We start from the raw sequence: 6,770 nt of genomic DNA, 5'->3' as shown, positions 1-6,770 counted from the left end.
CTTATAAGTGGGAACTAAACAATGGGTACACATGGACATACAGAGTAGAATAATAGACACGGGGGACTCCAAAAGATGTGAGAGTGGGAGAGAGGTGAGGGATGAAATACTACCTATTGTATACAGAGTACATTATTCAGGTGGTAGGTACACTAAAAGCCCAGTCTTCACCACTACACAAGATATCCATGTAACGTAACTGTACTTGTACACCTAAATCTATAAAAATGTATATCTAAATTAATATATAAAAATTTAAGTGCTTGCTTCAGCAGCACATATACTACAACTAGAATGATACACAGAAGATTAGTATGGCCCCTGTGCAAGGATGACATGCAAATTCGTGAAGCGTTCCAGAAAATTTTTTTAAAATTAAATTATTTTAAAAATGTTTATTAAAAACATTTTTTAAAGGCCAGGTGCAGTGGCTCATGCCTGTAATCCCAGCACTTTGGGAGGCTGAGGTGGGCGGATCACTTGAGGTCAGGAGTTTGAGACCAGCCTGGCCAACATGGTGAAACCCTGTTTCTACCAAAAATAGAAAAATTAGATGGGTGTGGTGGTGCACGCCTGTAATCCCAGGCACTCGGGAGACTGAAGCAGGAGAGAGAATCGCTTGAGCCTGGGAAGTGGAGGTTGCAGTGGGCAGAGATGGTGCCACTGCACTCCAACCTGGGTGACAGAGTAAGACTCCATCTCAAAAAAAAAAAAATTTTTTTTAAAGGGTACCTTGCAGATGTGATTAAATTAAGCATCTTGAGATGGGGATGTTTTCTTGGATTTTCACTGAATGTAATGACACAGACTGAGTCAGAGACAGCGATATGATGACACAAGTGTTTGTGGATGTGGGTCCCAGCTCACGAAGTCCTTGCACTGTCCGTGGGAGTATATCCCAGGAGGTGAAATCTCTAATTGTTTGTGCACACCTGTCTGTGGTTGGCTGAATAAAGCATCCCTCAAAGATGTCCAGTGAAAGAGATATGACCAGGGAGCCCTAAATGATGGAAGGGAATGTGACGGTGGAAGCACAGTCACAGAAGGAGATGCCATGACAGAGGCAGACATCAGAGAGCAATTTGAAGATGAACTGCTGTCAGCTGTGAAGATGGAGAAAGGGGAAAGGGGAAAGGGGATGAGGGACTATAGGCAGCTCTAGAACCCAGAAAACGCAAAGAAACGTGCTCTTCCTTAAGAGTCTCCAGAAAGAAGACAGCTCTGTTGACACCTGACTTTAGTACCCTAAGGCCCATTCTTGGGTTTCTACCCTACACAGATGTAATATAATAAATAAATTTGTGGCCGGGCGCGGTGGCTCAAGCCTGTAATCCCAGCACTTTGGGAGGCCGAGACGGGCGGATCACGAGGTCAGGAGATCGAGACCATCCTGGCTAACACAGTGAAACCCCGTCTCTACTAAAAATACAAAAACTTAGCCGGGCGAGGTGGCAGCGCCTGTAGTCCCAGCTACTCGGGAGGCTGAGGCAGGAGAATGGCGTGAACCCGGGAGGCGGAGCTTGCAGTGAGCTGAGATCCGGCCACTGCACTCCAGCCTGGGTGACAGAGCGAGACTCCGTCTCAAAAAAAAAAAAAAAATAAAAAAAAAAAAAAATAAATAAATAAATAAATAAATTTGTGTTTTTCACAGCACTAAGATTGTGGTGATTTGTTACAACAGTAAGAAATGAGCACCTTGTCCAAGGTGCATGATGTCTCTGTCCGGTTGTTAGTGAACATCCCAAGATGTGAACCCCCAATCTGTTTGTGAGTGTGTTTGTTTATTTATTTATTTATTTATTTATTTATTTATTTTTGAGATGGAGTCTTGCTCTGTCGTCCAGGCTGGAGTGCAGTGGCACGATCTTGGCTCACTGCAACCTCCGCCTCCTGGGTTCAAGCGATTCTTCTGCCTCGGCTTCCCCAATAGCTAGGATTACAGGCATGTGCCACCACACCTGGCTAATATTTGTATTTTTAGTAGAGACAGCATTTCACCATGTTGGTCAGGCTGGTCTCGAACTCCTGACCTCAGGTGATCCACCCGCCTCAGCATCCCAAAGTGCTAGGATTACAGGTGTGAGGCACCATGCCCAGCCGAGTGCGTGTCTTATGTGGTGGGTCTTTCATCTGTGTGTGGGTGTATGAACCAGGGAGGAGGTCTCTGACCTGTTTGAGAGTGTCTATCCCTCAATTTGTGTTCTCTGAGGTTTCTGTGAGTATACGTCTCAGGATATGAGGTCTCTGACCTGTTTGTGGGTGAATGTCCTAGGATGTGAGGTCTCTTGGCTGATTTGGGGTGTATGTTCCAGTATGTGAGGTATCTGAGGTATTTGTGGGGGGGTTGTGTTTGGGTTTTGGGTCTCTGATGTTTTGTAGGTATTTCTGAAATATGAGATCTCGGATTCATTTGAAAATCTTTATGCAGGTTGAGCCTCACAAATCTGAAAATCTAAACTCTGAAATGCTTCAAAATCCAAAACTTGGCCGGGCATGGTGGCTCATGCCTGTCATTCCAACACTTTGGGAGGCCGAGGTGGGAAGATGGCGTGAGCCCAGGATTTCAAGACTAGCCTGGCCAACATGTTGAAACCCCGTCTCTACTAAAAATACAAAAATTAGCTGGGTGTGGTGGTGCGCACCTGTAATTCCAGCTACTCAGGAGGCTGAGGCAGGAGAATCACTTGAACCTGGGAGGTGGAGGTTGCAGTGAGCCGTGATCCCACCACTGCACTCCAGCCTGGGCAACAGAGACTCTCTCTCAAAAAAAAAAAAAAAAAATTCCGAAAATTTTTGAGCACTGACATGATGCTCAAAGGAAACGCTCATTGGAGCATTTTAGATTTCAGGTGTGGGATGCTCAACTGGAATGCACATATTCCAAAAATTGAAAAAAATCCAAACTACAAAACACTTCTGGTCCCAAGCATTTTGGATAAGGGATATCCAACCTGTACCAGGATGAGATGCCTCTGATCTGTTTAGATGTGTATCTCCAAGTGTGAGGTGTGAAATATCAGAGACCTCAAGCCTTACATAATATATTCACAATAATTATTATTTTTCATTTTTGTGAATTATATATTAATCTAATATAATCATAATTTTGTTATATTAATCTAATGTATTATAATTATATATTTTATATTTATCTAATATAATTATAATATATTATATTAACATATAATGTAATATATTATAACATAATTATAATTCACAATTATAAATATTGTGAACACATATACACTATATAATATATAATATAGTTATATATTATATAACGTAATATATATGTTCTCAATATTTATAATTGTGAATTATAATTATTGTATGATTATATTATATCCTAATATATCAATATATTAACATATAAGCATATGTTAAGTATATATTATATATACATAATAGTATATATAATATGTTAACATATTAACATGAACAGATGACGGTATAGTATATATTATATTTATATATATATACCATAATATATATTGTATTATATAGTAATATAATATATATTATATTATGGTATATAATATAGTCACAATGCTTATTGTGACTATATTATGCATGGCTTGAGGTCTCTGATATTTTTGTGGGTTTATATTCCAGGGATATGAACTCTGAATTCTCTGTGGGTGTATTCTGAAGATGTTAGGTGTATACTCAGTCTCTGGCTGTTTGTTCTAGAATGTGAGATCTCTTCTTTGATTGTGGGTGTATGTTACAGGTTGAGATCTCTGTTCTGTTTGTGGATGTCTTGGGGTGTGAGGTCTCTGATCTGTTTGTGAGTAATGTATTGCAGGAATTGTGGTCTCTCATCTCTTTGTGGGTGTATTTCTCAGATGAGGCCTCCATTCTACTTTTGCCTTTATATTGCAGTATTTAAGTTTCTAATCTCATGTGTGTTTCTCAAGGGTGTGAAGTATCTTCTGTTTGTGATTATATGTCCCAGTGTGTGAAGTCCCCACCCTCTTTGTGGGTATATGACACAGAACATGTGCTTCACTTCTTTTTTGGATGCATGTCCAAGGGTGGGAGGTCCCTGATCCCTTTGGAATTATACAACATAGGATGTGGAGTCTTTGAGTTGCTTATGTGTGGTGGATACCTCAGCAAATGATGTTTTTCATTGCTTGTAGATGTATATCTTGGTCGGTGGAGTGAAGGTTCCCGAAATATGTCCACATCCTTATATCATTAGAACGTGTGAATGTGACTTTACATGTTAAAAGGTCCTTGCAAATGTGATTAAGTAATCATCTTGAGATGTGGGGGTGGTTCTGGATTTCCCAGGTGAGCCCAGTGTAATCACAAGGGTCCTTAGAGGTGAGAGGCTGGAAAGTCCAAGTCAGAGAAGCAGATGTGATGCCAGAAGCAGATATCAGAGAGATAGAGATTTGAAGATGAAATGCTCCTGGCTTCGAAGGTGGAGGAAGGGGCCACAAGCCAAGGAATGCAAGCAGCTCTAGAAACTGGAAAAGGCAAGGATACAGATTCTCCCCTAGAACCTCCAGGAGTAGTGCAGCTCTGCTGACACTGTGATTTTAGCCCTTTGAAACCCATTTTTTTCTTCTGACCTGCAGAAAAGTAAGATAATAAATATGTGTTGTTTTATGACGTTATGATTATGATTTGTTACAGCATTGATCTCTGTTTATTGGTACACATCCCAGGATGTGAACTCCATGATCTGTTTGTGAGTGTATGTCTGATGGTGGAAGTCTCTGATCTGTGTGCAGGTGTATGAACCACATTGAGAGGTCTCTGAATGTTGAGGGTGTGTGTCCCAGAATCTGTGGTCTCTGAGCTGTTTGTGTGTGCATGTCCTAGGATGTGACATCTCTGAGCTGATTTTTGGGAGTATATTCCAGTAGGTGAAGTCTTTGAGATATTTAAGGATTCTGTTCCAGGTTGTTAGGTCTGTCATCTGTTTGGGGGTGTTTCCTGTGACATGAGGTTTCTGATTTGTTTGGTTACATATGTACCAGGATGTTAGGTTGTTAGGTGTCTGGTCTGTTTAGGTTTATATGTCTAGGGTGTGAGGTTTCTGAGCTCTTTGTGGGTGTATGTCTCAGGATTGAGGCCTCTGATCTGCTTGCTGGTAAAGAAATGTCCCAGCACATGAGCTCTCTGATCTGCTCATGGTTCTGTGTTACGAGATGTCAGGTCTATTTCTGGTGTTTTCCTAACCTGTGAGGTCTCTGACTTCATTGGAGTTGTACATTGCAAGATTTGAGATCTCTGTTTGTGGGTGTGTGTCTCAGGAGTGTATGGTCTCTGCATTGCTTGTGGAGTATATCCCAGGACGTGAACTTTCTGATCAGTTCGTTATATATGACTCAGGGCCTGAGGTTTCTGATCTGTTTGTGGATTGTGTTGCGGAGTTTGATGTCTGTGGTCTCTTTATGGGTTCATGTGCAGGTTGTAAGGCCTCTACTCTGTTTGTGGGTGCATATCCCAGGATTTCAGTTCCCTGACCTGTTTGATGCTGTATGGCACATAATCTGAGGGCTCTGCACTATTTTTGGTATTTGAGGTCTCTGATCTGTTTGTGGTTACACGTCCATGTTGTGAGGTCTGTTATCTATTTGTCAGTATATGTGCCAGGATGTGAACTCCCTGATACACATGTAGGGGTGTATCTGATGTGAATTCTGTGATCTATTTGCAGGAGAATGAACCAGGGTGGAAGGTCTTTAACCTCTTTGAGGATATGTGTCCCAGAATATGAATTCTCTGGTCTGTTTCTGGATTCATGTCCTAGGATGAGTGATCTCTGATCTAGTTGGGTATGTGTGTCCAGGAAAGAAAGTTTGTGAACCCTTTGTGGTTTCAGGTCCCGTAGCCGCTGATGTTTTTGGATACATGTCCAGTTTGTGATGTCTCTGATCTGTTGGTGTATGTCTCAGGATGTGAATTCCCTGATCTGTTTGTGGGTGGTGTCTGATGGTGTGAAATGTCTAATGTGTTCACTGGTGAATGAACCACTGTGTGAAGTCTTTGACCTTTGTTGAGGGTTTTATCATAGGATCTGAGTTTTCTGATCCGTTTGTAAAAGCATGCCCTAGGAGATGTTTGATCTTTGAGCTCTTTATGGATGTACATCCCAGGATGTGAGTTCTCTGAGCTGTTGGGGCATACATGTTCTAATGTTCTAGGTTATCAGATCTCTGAAGGTTTTTTTAGGTTTATTTTCAAGCATATGTGATTTATATGCTGGCATATATATTCATATATATATGTAACAATATAGCTGTCCCTCAATATCTGTGGGTTGGGGGAATTGGTTCCAGGAGCCCTGTGTATACCAAAATCCATGAACGATCAAGTACCTTATATAAAATGATATGGTATTTGCATGTAATCTATGTAAATTCTTCTGTATAGATAATCTCAAGATTTCTTATAATACCTGACACAATGCTACGTAAGTAGTTGTTATACTACATTGTTTTTATTTGTATTATTTTTACTATGTTTTTAAATTATCTTTTCCCTCAATGTTTTTGATCCAGAGTTGGTTGAATCCGAGGGCCGATAGTAGATATAATATATATATTGTATGTGTGTGTGTGTGTATAATATATATATTTGTTGAGGTGTGTATGTGTCCAAGCTGTGAAGTTATTGAGCTATTTGTGGGTTATTTCCCTTGGTTTGAAAACCTCTGACCTGTTTGGAAGTATGTCTCAGAATATAAGCTCTCTGATCTCTTTATGGGTGTATGTTGCAAAATTTCAGGTCTGTGACCTATTTGTGGTTCTTTT

The 6,770-nt window shown here is 40.6% G+C and overlaps 1 non-coding gene across 1 annotated transcript; it reads left to right on the top strand.

The window, feature by feature from the left end:
* The first annotated feature begins 259 nt into the window (after positions 1-259).
* On the top strand, positions 260-366 carry LOC126946967 (U6 spliceosomal RNA). The gene has a single exon (XR_007722829.1). It is a non-coding gene; the product is annotated as a U6 spliceosomal RNA (small nuclear RNA).
* The last annotated feature ends 6,404 nt before the right edge of the window (positions 367-6,770 follow it).

Source organism: Macaca thibetana, chromosome X (genome assembly GCF_024542745.1).
Source record: "Macaca thibetana thibetana isolate TM-01 chromosome X, ASM2454274v1, whole genome shotgun sequence".
Classification (NCBI taxonomy): Eukaryota; Metazoa; Chordata; class Mammalia; order Primates; family Cercopithecidae; genus Macaca; species Macaca thibetana.
This window is presented reverse-complemented; position numbering and strand designations above follow the sequence as displayed.